Source organism: Eptatretus burgeri, chromosome 17, assembly GCF_056783735.1.
Source record: "Eptatretus burgeri isolate ZD-2024b chromosome 17, Ebu_testis_v1, whole genome shotgun sequence".
Classification (NCBI taxonomy): Eukaryota; Metazoa; Chordata; class Myxini; order Myxiniformes; family Myxinidae; genus Eptatretus; species Eptatretus burgeri.
The window spans coordinates 55,612,847-55,628,140 of record NC_140977.1 but is presented as its reverse complement, the minus strand read 5'-3'; the positions used below and the strand labels follow the sequence as shown (position 1 = coordinate 55,628,140).

Below are 15,294 nucleotides of genomic sequence, written 5' to 3'. Positions count from 1 at the left end.
AAAATCCCAACCAAAACTCTTCAACACCTTGGTAACACACCAGGGTCCCTCCTGAGGATGGGTTTTTAAAATCCCAACCAAAACTCTCAAACACTGAGGTAACACACCAGGGTCCCTCCCGATGAGGATTTTTAAAATCCCAACCAAAACTCTCAAACACCGAGGTAACACACCAGGGTCCCTCCCGATGAGGGTTTTTTCAAATCCCAACCAAAATTCTCAAACACCGAGGTTACACACCAGGGTCCCTCCCAAGGAGGGTTTTTAAAAATCCCAACCAAAACTCTCAAACACCAAGGTAACACACCAGGGTCCCTCCCGATGAGGGTTTTTAAAATCCCAACCAAAACTCTCAAACACCGAGGTAACACACCAGGGTCCCTCCCGAGGATGGGTTTTTAAAAATCCCAACGAAAACTCTCAAACACCTTGGTAACACACCAGGGTCCCTCCCGAGGATGGGTTTTTAAAAATCCCAACGAAAACTCTCAAACACCGAGGTTACACACCAGGTTCCCTCCTGAGGAGGGTTTTTAAAATCCCAACCAAAACTCTTCAACACCTTGGTAACACACCAGGGTCCCTCCTGAGGATGGGTTTTTAAAATCCCAACCAAAACTCTCAAACACCGAGGTAACACACCAGGGTCCCTCCCGAGGAGGGTTTTTAAAAATCCCAACTAAAACTCTCAAACACCTTGGTAACACACCAGGGTCCCTCCCGAGGAGGGTTTTTAAAAATCCCAACTAAAACTCTCAAACACCGAGGTTACACACCAGGTTCCCTCCTGAGGAGGGTTTTTAAAATCCCAACTAAAACTCTCAAACACCTTGGTAACACACCAGGGTCCCTCCCGAGGAGGGTTTTTAAAAATCCCAACTAAAACTCTCAAACACCGAGGTAACACACCAGGTTCCCTCCTGAGGAGGGTTTTTAAAATCCCAACTAAAACTCTCAAACACCGAGGTTACACACCAGGTTCCCTCCTGAGGAGGGTTTTTAAAATCCCAACTAAAACTCTCAAACACCGAGGTTACACACCAGGTTCCCTCCTGAGGAGGGTTTTTAAAATCCCAACCAAAACTCTCAAACACCGAGGTAACACACCAGGGTCCCTCCCGAGGAGGGTTTTTTAAAATCCCAACTAAAACTCTTCAACACCTTGGTAACACACCAGGGTCCCTCCTGAGGATGGGTTTTTAAAATCCCAACCAAAACTCTCAAACACTGAGGTAACACACCAGGGTCCCTCCCGATGAGGGTTTTTAAAATCCCAACCAAAACTCTCAAACACCGAGGTAACACACCAGGGTCCCTCCCGAGGATGGGTTTTTAAAAATCCCAACGAAAACTCTCAAACACCTTGGTAACACACCAGGGTCCCTCCCGAGGAGGGTTTTTTAAAATCCCAACTAAAACTCTCAAACACCGAGGTTACACACCAGGTTCCCTCCTGAGGAGGGTTTTTAAAATCCCAACCAAAACTCTCAAACACCGAGGTAACACACCAGGGTCCCTCCCGAGGAGGGTTTAAAAAAAAAATCTAAACTAAAACTCTCAAACACCTTGGTAACACACCAGGGTCCCTCCCGAGGAGGGTTTTTAAAAATCCCAACTAAAACTCTCAAACACCGAGGTTACACACCAGGTTCCCTCCTGAGGAGGGTTTTTAAAATCCCAACTAAAACTCTCAAACACCGAGGTTACACACCAGGTTCCCTCCTGAGGAGGGTTTTTAAAATCCCAACTAAAACTCTCAAACACCGAGGTTACACACCAGGTTCCCTCCTGAGGAGGGTTTTTAAAATCCCAACCAAAACTCTCAAACACCGAGGTAACACACCAGGGTCCCTCCTGAGGAGGGTTTTTAAAATCCCAACTAAAACTCTCAAACACCTTGGTAACACACCAGGGTCCCTCCCGAGGAGGGTTTTTAAAATCCCAACTAAAACTCTCAAACACCGAGGTAACACACCAGGGTCCCTCCTGAGGAGGGTTTTTAAAAATCCCAACTAAAACTCTCAAACACCGAGGTTACACACCAGGTTCCCTCCTGAGGAGGGTTTTTAAAATCCCAACTAAAACTCTCAAACACCTTGGTAACACACCAGGGTCCCTCCCGAGGAGGGTTTTTAAAATCCCAACCAAAACTCTCAAACACCGAGGTAACACACCAGGGTCCCTCCTGAGGAGGATTTTTAAAATCCCAACCAAAACTCTCAAACACCGAGGTAACACACCAGGGTCCCTCCCGAGGAGGGTTTAAAAAAAAAAATCTAAACTAAAACTCTCAAACACCTTGGTAACACACCAGGGTCCCTCCCGAGGAGGGTTTTTAAAAATCCCAACTAAAACTCTCAAACACCGAGGTTACACACCAGGTTCCCTCCTGAGGAGGGTTTTTAAAATCCCAACTAAAACTCTCAAACACCGAGGTTACACACCAGGTTCCCTCCTGAGGAGGGTTTTTAAAATCCCAACTAAAACTCTCAAACACCGAGGTTACACACCAGGTTCCCTCCTGAGGAGGGTTTTTAAAATCCCAACCAAAACTCTCAAACACCGAGGTAACACACCAGGGTCCCTCCCGAGGATGGGTTTTTAAAAATCCCAACTAAAACTCTCAAACACCGAGGTAACACACCAGGGTCCCTCCCGAGGATGGGTTTTTAAAAATCCCAACGAAAACTCTCAAACACCGAGGTTACACACCAGGGTCCCTCCCGAGGAGGGTTTTTAAAAATCCCAACTAAAACTCTCAAACACCGAGGTAACACACCAGGGTCCCTCCTGAGGAGGGTTTTTAAAAATCCCAACTAAAACTCTCAAACACCGAGGTAACACACCAGGGTCCCTCCCGAGGAGGGTTTTTTAAATCCCAACCAAAATTCTCAAACACCGAGGTTACACACCAGGGTCCCTCCCAAGGAGGGTTTTTAAAAATCCCAACCAAAACTCTCAAACACCAAGGTAACACACCAGGGTCCCTCCCGATGAGGGTTTTTAAAATCCCAACCAAAACTCTCAAACACCGAGGTAACACACCAGGGTCCCTCCCGAGGATGGGTTTTTAAAAATCCCAACGAAAACTCTCAAACACCTTGGTAACACACCAGGGTCCCTCCCGAGGATGGGTTTTTAAAAATCCCAACGAAAACTCTCAAACACCGAGGTTACACACCAGGTTCCCTCCTGAGGAGGGTTTTTAAAATCCCAACCAAAACTCTTCAACACCTTGGTAACACACCAGGGTCCCTCCTGAGGATGGGTTTTTAAAATCCCAACCAAAACTCTCAAACACCGAGGTAACACACCAGGGTCCCTCCCGAGGAGGGTTTTTAAAAATCCCAACTAAAACTCTCAAACACCTTGGTAACACACCAGGGTCCCTCCCGAGGAGGGTTTTTAAAAATCCCAACTAAAACTCTCAAACACCGAGGTTACACACCAGGTTCCCTCCTGAGGAGGGTTTTTAAAATCCCAACTAAAACTCTCAAACACCTTGGTAACACACCAGGGTCCCTCCCGAGGAGGGTTTTTAAAAATCCCAACTAAAACTCTCAAACACCGAGGTAACACACCAGGTTCCCTCCTGAGGAGGGTTTTTAAAATCCCAACTAAAACTCTCAAACACCGAGGTTACACACCAGGTTCCCTCCTGAGGAGGGTTTTTAAAATCCCAACTAAAACTCTCAAACACCGAGGTTACACACCAGGTTCCCTCCTGAGGAGGGTTTTTAAAATCCCAACCAAAACTCTCAAACACCGAGGTAACACACCAGGGTCCCTCCTGAGGAGGGTTTTTAAAATCCCAACCAAAACTCTTCAACACCTTGGTAACACACCAGGGTCCCTCCTGAGGATGGGTTTTTAAAATCCCAACCAAAACTCTCAAACACTGAGGTAACACACCAGGGTCCCTCCCGATGAGGATTTTTAAAATCCCAACCAAAACTCTCAAACACCGAGGTAACACACCAGGGTCCCTCCCGATGAGGGTTTTTTCAAATCCCAACCAAAACTCTCAAACACCGAGGTAACACACCAGGGTCCCTCCCGAGGATGGGTTTTTAAAAATCCCAACGAAAACTCTCAAACACCTTGGTAACACACCAGGGTCCCTCCCGAGGAGGGTTTTTTAAAATCCCAACTAAAACTCTCAAACACCGAGGTTACACACCAGGTTCCCTCCTGAGGAGGGTTTTTAAAATCCCAACTAAAACTCTCAAACACCTTGGTAACACACCAGGGTCCCTCCCGAGGAGGGTTTTTAAAATCCCAACCAAAACTCTCAAACACCGAGGTAACACACCAGGGTCCCTCCTGAGGAGGATTTTTAAAATCCCAACCAAAACTCTCAAACACCGAGGTAACACACCAGGGTCCCTCCCGAGGAGGGTTTAAAAAAAAAATCTAAACTAAAACTCTCAAACACCTTGGTAACACACCAGGGTCCCTCCCGAGGAGGGTTTTTAAAAATCCCAACTAAAACTCTCAAACACCGAGGTTACACACCAGGTTCCCTCCTGAGGAGGGTTTTTAAAATCCCAACCAAAACTCTCAAACACCGAGGTAACACACCAGGGTCCCTCCTGAGGAGGGTTTTTAAAATCCCAACTAAAACTCTCAAACACCGAGGTAACACACCAGGATCCCTACCGAGAAGGGTTTTTAAAATCCCACCCAAAACTCTCAAACACCGAGGTAACACACCAGGGTCCCTCCCGAGGATGGGTTTTTAAAATCCCAACCAAATCTCTCAAACACCGAGGTTACACACCAGGGTCCCTCCCGAGGAGGGTTTTTAAAAATCCCAACTAAAACTCTCAAACACCGAGGTAACACACCAGGGTCCCTCCCGAGGAGGGTTTTTTAAAATCCCAACTAAAACTCTCAAACACCGAGGTTACACACCAGGTTCCCTCCTGAGGAGGGTTTTTAAAAATCCCAACCAAAATTCTCAAACACCGAGGTTACACACCAGGGTCCCTCCCAAGGAGGGTTTTTAAAAATCCCAACCAAAACTCTCAAACACCAAGGTAACACACCAGGGTCCCTCCCGATGAGGGTTTTTAAAATCCCAACCAAAACTCTCAAACACCGAGGTAACACACCAGGGTCCCTCCCGAGGATGGGTTTTTAAAAATCCCAACGAAAACTCTCAAACACCTTGGTAACACACCAGGGTCCCTCCCGAGGAGGGTTTTTTAAAATCCCAACTAAAACTCTCAAACACCGAGGTTACACACCAGGTTCCCTCCTGAGGAGGGTTTTTAAAATCCCAACCAAAACTCTTCAACACCTTGGTAACACACCAGGTTCCCTCCTGAGGAGGGTTTTTAAAATCCCAACTAAAACTCTCAAACACCGAGGTTACACACCAGGTTCCCTCCTGAGGAGGGTTTTTAAAATCCCAACTAAAACTCTCAAACACCGAGGTTACACACCAGGTTCCCTCCTGAGGAGGGTTTTTAAAATCCCAACTAAAACTCTCAAACACCTTGGTAACACACCAGGGTCCCTCCCGAGGAGGGTTTTTAAAAATCCCAACTAAAACTCTCAAACACCGAGGTAACACACCAGGTTCCCTCCTGAGGAGGGTTTTTAAAATCCCAACTAAAACTCTCAAACACCGAGGTTACACACCAGGTTCCCTCCTGAGGAGGGTTTTTAAAATCCCAACTAAAACTCTCAAACACCGAGGTTACACACCAGGGTCCCTCCTGAGGAGGGTTTTTAAAATCCCAACCAAAACTCTTCAACACCTTGGTAACACACCAGGGTCCCTCCTGAGGATGGGTTTTTAAAATCCCAACCAAAACTCTCAAACACTGAGGTAACACACCAGGGTCCCTCCCGATGAGGATTTTTAAAATCCCAACCAAAACTCTCAAACACCGAGGTAACACACCAGGGTCCCTCCCGATGAGGATTTTTAAAATCCCAACCAAAACTCTCAAACACTGAGGTAACACACCAGGGTCCCTCCCGATGAGGATTTTTAAAATCCCAACCAAAACTCTCAAACACCAAGGTAACACACCAGGGTCCCTCCTGAGGAGGGTTTTTAAAATCCCAACCAAAACTCTCAAACACCCAGGTAACACACCAGGATTCCTCCTGAGGAGGGTTTTTAAAATCCCAACCAAAACTCTCAAACACCGAGGTAACACACCAGGGTCCCTCCTGAGGAGGGTTTTTAAAATCCCAACTAAAACTCTCAAACACCTTGGTAACACACCAGGGTCCCTCCCGAGGATGGGTTTTCAAAAATCCCAACGAAAACTCTCAAACACCGAGGTTACACACCAGGTTCCCTCCTGAGGAGGGTTTTTAAAATCCCAACCAAAACTCTTCAACACCTTGGTAACACACCAGGGTCCCTCCTGAGGATGGGTTTTTAAAATCCCAACCAAAACTCTCAAACACCGAGGTAACACACCAGGGTCCCTCCCGAGGAGGGTTTTTAAAAATCCCAACTAAAACTCTCAAACACCTTGGTAACACACCAGGGTCCCTCCCGAGGAGGGTTTTTAAAAATCCCAACTAAAACTCTCAAACACCGAGGTTACACACCAGGTTCCCTCCTGAGGAGGGTTTTTAAAATCCCAACTAAAACTCTCAAACACCTTGGTAACACACCAGGGTCCCTCCCGAGGAGGGTTTTTAAAAATCCCAACTAAAACTCTCAAACACCGAGGTAACACACCAGGTTCCCTCCTGAGGAGGGTTTTTAAAATCCCAACTAAAACTCTCAAACACCGAGGTTGCACACCAGGTTCCCTCCTGAGGAGGGTTTTTAAAATCCCAACTAAAACTCTCAAACACCGAGGTTACACACCAGGTTCCCTCCTGAGGAGGGTTTTTAAAATCCCAACCAAAACTCTCAAACACCGAGGTAACACACCAGGGTCCCTCCTGAGGAGGGTTTTTAAAATCCCAACCAAAACTCTTCAACACCTTGGTAACACACCAGGGTCCCTCCTGAGGATGGGTTTTTAAAATCCCAACCAAAACTCTCAAACACTGAGGTAACACACCAGGGTCCCTCCCGATGAGGATTTTTAAAATCCCAACCAAAACTCTCAAACACCCAGGTAACACACCAGGATTCCTCCTGAGGAGGGTTTTTAAAATCCCAACCAAAACTCTCAAACACCAAGGTAACACACCAGGATTCCTCCTGAGGAGGGTTTTTTAAAATCCCAACTAAAACTCTCAAACACCGAGGTAACACACCAGGGTCCCTCCCGAGGAGGGTTTTTAAAATCCCAACCAAAACTCTCAAACACCTTGGTAACACACCAGGTTCCCTCCCGAGGAGGGTTTTTAAAAATCCTAACTAAAACTCTCAAACACCGAGGTAACACACCAGGGTCCCTCCTGAGGAGGGTTTTTAAAATCCCAACTAAAACTCTCAAACACCGAGGTAACACACCAGGGTCCCTCCTGAGGAGGGTTTTTAAAAATCCCAACTAAAACTCTCAAACACCGAGGTTACACAACAGGTTCCCTCCTGAGGAGGGTTTTTAAAATCCCAACCAAAACTCTCAAACACCGAGGTAACACACCAGGGTCCCTCCTGAGGAGGGTTTTTAAAATCCCAACCAAAACTCTCAAACACCCAGGTAACACACCAGGGTCCCTCCTGAGGAGGGTTTTTAAAATCCCAACCAAAACTCTTCAACACCTTGGTAACACACCAGGGTCCCTCCTGAGGATGGGTTTTTAAAATCCCAACCAAAACTCTCAAACACTGAGGTAACACACCAGGGTCCCTCCCGATGAGGATTTTTAAAATCCCAACCAAAACTCTCAAACACCGAGGTAACACACCAGGGTCCCTCCTGAGGAGGGTTTTTAAAATCCCAACTAAAACTCTCAAACACTGAGGTAACACACCAGGGTCCCTCCTGAGGAGGGTTTTTAAAAATCCCAACTGAAACTCTCAAACACCGAGGTTACACACCAGGTTCCCTCCTGAGGAGGGTTTTTAAAATCCCAACTAAAACTCTCAAACACCTTGGTAACACACCAGGGTCCCTCCCGAGGAGGGTTTTTAAAAATCCCAACTAAAACTCTCAAACACCGAGGTTACACACCAGGTTCCCTCCCGAGGAGGGTTTTTAAAATCCCAACTAAAACTCTCAAACACCGAGGTTACACACCAGGTTCCCTCCTGAGGAGGGTTTTTAAAATCCCAACCAAAACTCTCAAACACCGAGGTAACACACCAGGGTCTCTCCTGAGGAGGGTTTTTAAAATCCCAACCAAAACTCTTCAACACCTTGGTAACACACCAGGGTCCCTCCTGAGGATGGGTTTTTAAAATCCCAACCAAAACTCTCAAACACTGAGGTAACACACCAGGATCCCTCCCGATGAGGATTTTTAAAATCCCAACCAAAACTCTCAAACACCGAGGTAACACACCAGGGTCCCTCCTGAGGATGGGTTTTTAAAATCCCAACCAAAACTCTCAAACACTGAGGTAACACACCAGGGTCCCTCCCGATGAGGATTTTTAAAATCCCAACCAAAACTCTCAAACACCGAGGTAACACACCAGGGTCCCTCCCGATGAGGATTTTTAAAATCCCAACCAAAACTCTCAAACACCAAGGTAACACACCAGGGTCCCTCCCGATGAGGATTTTTAAAATCCCAACCAAAACTCTCAAACACTGAGGTAACACACCAGGGTCCCTCCCGATGAGGATTTTTAAAATCCCAACCAAAACTCTCAAACACTGAGGTAACACACCAGGGTCCCTCCCGATGAGGATTTTTAAAATCCCAACCAAAACTCTCAAACACCAAGGTAACACACCAGGGTCCCTCCTGAGGAGGGTTTTTAAAATCCCAACCAAAACTCTCAAACACCAAGGTAACACACCAGGGTCCCTCCTGAGGAGGGTTTTTAAAATCCCAACCAAAACTCTCAAACACCAAGGTAACACACCAGGGTCCCTCCCGAGGAGGGTTTTTAAAATCCCAACGAAAACTCTCAAACACCGAGGTAACACACCAGGGTCCCTCCCGAGGATGGGTTTTTAAAATCCCAACCAAAACTCTTCAACACCGAGGTTACACAACAGGGTCCCTCCTGAGGAGGGTTTTTAAAATCCCAACCAAAACTCTCAAACACCGAGGTAACACACCAGGGTCCCTCCCGAGGAGGGTTTTTAAAATCCCAACTAAAACTCTCAAACACCGAGGTAACACACCAGGGTCCCTCCCGAGGAGGGTTTTTAAAATCCCAACCAAAACTCTCAAACACCAAGGTAACACACCAGGGTCCCTCCTGAGGAGGGTTTTTAAAATCCCAACCAAAACTCTCAAACACCGAGGTAACACACCAGGGTCCCTCCCGAGGAGGGTTTTTAAAATCCCAACTAAAACTCTCAAACACCGAGGTAACACACCAGGGTCCCTCCCGAGGAGGGTTTTTAAAATCCCAACCAAAACTCTCAAACACCAAGGTAACACACCAGGGTCCCTCCTGAGGAGGGTTTTTAAAATCCCAACCAAAACTCTCAAACACCGAGGTAACACACCAGGGTGCCTCTTGAGGAGGGTTTTTAAAATCCCAACCAAAACTCTTCAACACCGAGGTTACACAACAGGGTCCCTCCTGAGGAGGGTTTTTAAAATCCCAACCAAAACTCTCAAACACCGAGGTAACACACCAGGATCCCTCCTGAGGAGGGTTTTTAAAATCCCAACCAAAACTCTTCAACACCGAGGTTACACACCAGGGTCCCTCCTGAGGAGGGTTTTTAAAATCCCAACCAAAACTCTCAAACAAACGAGCCGCGCCGCGCCGCCCCTCGTTGCGTTTGGACGCTTGAGGCGCACACGATGTGTATTCACTCTCATCGTCACAAATATACTTACTGCGTCCGACGAGGTCACAACGAGCCTCAAAACGAAGCGACGAGCCTCGTTAACCGGTGAAGATCCTCGTTAACCGGCGGTGAAGAGCGCGCAGCGAGCCAGGCCCCGGAGCCACAGATCTACAACACATATAGATGAGACATTGTATCGATCTGTCTGCGCTCGATTACACATTGTTCTACATCTTGTTTTCAAATCACCGTCGCGAACTAAATTGCAAACAAAGCGCGTTTCATACTTTAACAAATTAACCCAAAACATAAACACATCCATTAAGTGGGTTAACAATAAAATTATTCAATGGCGGACTCTCTCCTCCTTCGCGTGTCATATATAGATCGGCGATCCCTGCCGGAAGTGCCATTTCCAATCAACGTGAACAAAAGGTTTTCATCTAAACAAATTGGGCGTTTAAATAACATTTGGTGTGAAAAAATAAAATAAAATAACTAACTTTACATTGGCGATCGATAAACTTCTTTTCCTTCAACAATGAATAAGTGACACCTTAATTAATCATTTTCCACCAACCTTCACAATAATACTGCACAGCGGAGATTAAAGTGAAGACAACCTCGATCAGAACATATAATTATAATAATAATATTAATAACTAGAGGGGGAGCACTCGGGAGAGTGCAAAACCTCCGCCGCCAATACTGCTGGGTCAGTCAAGTGAACCTCATGTCTTATTCATTAAATATGATGTCAACAGTGCTGAGAGTTATAGTTCTTTTCTCCAACATTTTTTTTTTGGTGGGGGGGGGGGTTGGAAATCACTTTAAACATGTAGAAATGCAAAAAAAAGAAATCGAAATTTTGTTGAAAAAAAAGCTGCAAAAAATTTTTTTTTTCTCCAACAATTTTTTTGGGGGGGTTGGAAATCACTTAAAACATGTAGAAATGCAAAAAAAAAAATTTCCCCCTTTTTCGGGGGGGGGTAACAATTTTTTGGGGGGGGGGGTTGGAAATCACTTAAAACATGTAGAAATGCAAAAAAAAAAAAAAATTCAACAATTCTTTGGGGCGGTTGGAAATCTCTTAAAACATGTAGAAATGCAAAAAAAAAAAATTTTTCTCTAAATTTTTTTCCGGGGGAGGAAACAATTTTTTTGGGGGGGGGTGGGAAATCACTTAAAACATGTAGAAATGCAAAAAAATTCTCTACTTTTTGGGGGGGGTAATAATTTTTTTGGGGGGGTTGGAAATCACTTAAAACATGCAGAAATGCAAAAAAAAAAAAAAATCTCTAACAATTTTTTTTGGGGGGGGGACCAAGTCCAAAATTTAATGGCATGATCCTTGGACCATACCTAACCCCCCCCCCCACCAAGTTTCGTCGAAATCCGGCGAGGAGTTTTTCCGTAATACTGTTCACAAACAAACAAACAAACAAACAGAAAGGGGTGAAACCAGTAACCTCCATCCATCTTCGTAGATGGCGGAGGTTAATAATAAAACTCAATCATTCATCATTCACTAAATGAATAAAATTTGCAAATTGTTTAAAAAAAAAAAATTAAAATTTAAAAATATTTAATAAACCCCCCCCCCCCCCCCCGACGAAAAACACTCACAACCCTCACATTGCATTTACTACAGTAGGTTTGTAAAAAACAAAGATGACGTTTTCCATCATGACGAGCAAACCTCAATTCACTCAAACTCTGTAGTAAACTCCATGGTATTCAGAGTACATACCCCACCCGCGTTCACACGCACTTGGTGCTTGGCGAAGCCTTCTATCAGCAAACCAACCCAAACCCACCGACTTCTCTCATTACCCGTCCACAACTTCTTGATATATCATGATGGAGGGCCCAAATAGTTCGTAACCCGATCTCTCAATTGGAGAAATTAGTACGAAATCAATAGTAATTTAGTAAATTTGTATCGATGTTGGCATTTTGACCTCAAAAATAATTGGCGATTTAATACAGTGACGTGATGTGCAAATCCTGTTCAAATTTAAAATCGGTCCAATGAAAATTGACAATTTTAGAAATTGGACCTATGTTGACCTTTTCACCTATGTTGACCTTTTGGCTGATGTTGACCTTTTCACCTATGTTGAACTTTTCTCTGATGTTGAACGTTTGGCTGATGTTGACCTTTTCACCTGTGTTGAACTTTTCACTCATGTTGAACTTTTCACTCATGTTGAACTTTTGGCTGATTGACCTTTTCACCTATGTTGAACATTTCGCTGATGTTGAACGTTTGGCTGATATTGAACGTTTCACCTATGTTGAACGTTTGGCTGATGTTGACCTTTTAATCTATGTTGACCGTTTGGCTGATGTCCTTTTCACCTGTGTTGAACTTTTCTCTGATTGACCTTTTCACCTATGTTGAACGTTTGGCCGATGTCCTCAAAAATAGTTAGTGGTTGAATTTAGTGACCCAACATGCAAATCCCGTTCTAATATCAAGTTAATCGGATGAAAATGGAAGATTTCAGAAAATTGGCCGATGTTGACTTCAAAAGAGTGACCGCTACATCACGTGATCATGTAACATGTGGTAAAGTTTCAATTTCCTCCACTGAACGTTTTTCGATGTTTGCGTTTTACAAGATGCAGACACGTACGCATGCTACCGATTGCATAACCCCGCTTTTCCCTTCGCAAGTGCAGAGGAATAAATGTCAGTGTGTGTGTGTGTGTGTGTGTGTGTGTGTGTGTGTGTGTGTGTGTGTGTGTGTGTGTGTGTGTGTGTGTGTGTGTGTGTGTGTGTGTGTGTGTGTGTGTGTGTGTGTGTGTGTGTGTGTGTGTGTGTGTGTGTGTGTGTCACCACCATAACTCCAAAACCATGAAACTTATTAGCCTGAAACTTTGCATGCACATGAAGAAAACTCCAAGGGAGTGCATGAGTGAAAATTGGGTATTTGGGTGAATTTGAACAACCCTGTTGGAGGAAATTAATGGCATTATTTAATTACCCTTTATCAAGGCTCATTCTTGGTCACCTCACTGTCTCTCACTGGGGTCTTGATTTGCCAATTTTTTGGCCTGCTCAACAATGCCCTGACTTGGAACAGGCCACAACAGTTTCTTAACGATAAAGTATTATTTCACCAGCCTCCCCCCCCCCTTTTCTTCACTCATATTATCGAATGTGTGATCATCATACCTATGAATTGCTAGATTCATTGCAATGCTTATAAATGCCCAGAGACACCAACGTTTGTGGCTTTATTTCATTTCCGCACATGCTATAACCTTGAGAATCTCTTAAACTAAGCCGAATTACAAAATTTAAGCTCCAGAATTGAACTTAGGAGCAGTTCCGACTCCGAATTGGACGAATTAACACTTTTTTTTTAGGACATTGCTTGGATGTTTCCAGATGCATGGGTTTATATGACCAATCGGTAATCGTTTACCAAGCCAGGGGTCCCGTTGGAGTGCTTGCCTGACCTGACTTGACCTGACATGACGTGACTAAACTGCTTGGTTGTTCGTTTCAAAGCCACCAGCCATAAGACTCCTCATTTCGCTGATGGAAATACCAATCTTTGCATAATTGCTCAAAAAAACAAACAAACAAAAAACAATCAAAATTAACTTTCACTCTTATTCAGTTGATTTAATTGATATTATTCAGGATTACAACTCTGGTGCCTTTATCAGGTTTACAAATGTGGATATCGCCATTCCTCCTCAATCCTCGTATTGTCAAGAGACAGTCTCGTTGCATATGAAAGTCTGAGACATCGTTCAGTGTTCCACAGTATGCACGTGCGAGGTCCGATAGTCTGGCCGTCAGCGCTTGGTCCGCTTCCTTGGATACGGGTTGATGTTTTGGTAGTTGAGCATATAGGAGTTCAAACTCAGTGAAGATTTCTTCCCTCTTGATATTCTGGTTGGGAATGCCAAAGTCAAAACCATGCGCTAAGGTGAACTTTTCCATGTCAGACCGCTTATAATCCGATCGGTTGAGTACATGTTGAGATGTACCCTTAATCAGAGATGCAAACCGTTTCACTTTCAGCCACTCGATGGTACGTTCACATTTCGTTTGCGCTGCCATCTTTGCATGACGTTGATCAATCGCTGCGATACAGCAACACAACCAGATCATGTCAAACAACGATATGAAACCACGTGCTGTGTTCCAGGCGTTGTGCAGAACACGACGAAGAGAGGACCGTGTATGAAGTATGCGCCCGATCTCATCCTGAATCAAACATGCGTTCAACTGTCGGACTGTTTCATTTGAGATTTGAGAATCCTTTGTGTGATAAAGTCGGGAATAACCTTAATCTTTGCGGAGACTCTGGGTATCCTTTTGGGGACCCTCGAGGTGCTCAATGAGGAGTCGGAGCCGCGAGGATTATTATGGGTTTCCTGGGTCAAAACTCAGATCCAAGCTTTCAATCACATCATGGATGCTGCTGTCCTGTCTGTGTCTGAATCTCTCCATGACCTCAACATCCTCACCACAAACACTCACCTTGGCAGTGATATTCATGTCTCTGCTGGCTGAGAGTCAGAAGTCAATAGATGTCTGGGTCAGGCCTGGGGAGTCATGGATTCACTGGATCATGGGGTGTGACGCTGTCAGTACCCATGCGGGAGGACGAAAGTTCAAGTCTTCAGGTCCTTGGTGCTTCCAGTCTTGTGCTACGGATGTGATACTTGAAATTTGACCAGGAATCTGAGATGGAGACTTAGTTCCTTCGGTACCAGTTCTCTTTGGAAAATCCTTGGCTCCGCTGGTCGGACTTTGTATCCAACGAGCGGTTGCTGAGAGAGACTCAAATGAGATTTGTTACGTGCATCGTCCGTGAGCGTCAACTGCGGCTGTATGGACATGTGGCTCATTTCCCTGACGCTGATCCTGCTCACCGCATTCTCTCAGCGATGGAGCCTCGTGAGTGGAGGAGGCCAATGGGCCGACCACGTTCCTCGTGGTTAGAGCAGGTTGATCAACATCTCAAGGAGATGGGGATGGGCCAGGCATCTGCCTGGAGGATGGCCAGATGGAGGACCCTGGAGTACCGGCAGAAAGTAGACACAGCGATGTCCTGCTCTGGCACATGTTCCCATACCTGACCTGACCTTAATCTTTTCTTCATTCGTGTAATTGTCCAAACAGAAGAAAAAGTTAAGTTTAATACTTTGCTTGAATAAATGCACTTAGAAAAATCATAAATTTGTTAACATTTTCAGATTTCGCTCCAGATTTCAATAGTTATTGAGCACATCAAATCCGATTCTCGAATCTGAGATCATATTCAGATTATATTGTTGTGGTTCCACAAAGCTCCCCAGAGGAAATGGCACACAACATGTCGTGGTCTTGAGAGTTACTTAATAATTATTCGCCTTTAGATAGCCCTTCATAGAGACAGACAGAGAGAGGCAGACAGAGACACAGAGACAGAGAGACAGA

At 45.0% G+C, this 15,294-nt stretch overlaps 1 protein-coding gene across 4 annotated transcripts in view; it reads right to left on the bottom strand.

The window, feature by feature from the left end:
* The window catches only part of LOC147010166 (uncharacterized), a 99,097-nt gene extending 88,969 nt beyond the window's left edge, over positions 1-10,128 (bottom strand). For 2 of the 4 annotated variants that reach the window (XM_085862511.1, XM_085862514.1), the window contains exon 1: positions 9,898-10,126. The gene's annotated coding sequence lies outside the window, so the exon portion shown is untranslated. Of the gene's footprint in view, positions 1-9,897 lie in introns of all 4 variants that reach the window. The other 2 variants (XM_085862510.1, XM_085862515.1) reach the window with 2 other exon arrangements.
* Positions 10,129-15,294: the final 5,166 nt, after the last annotated feature.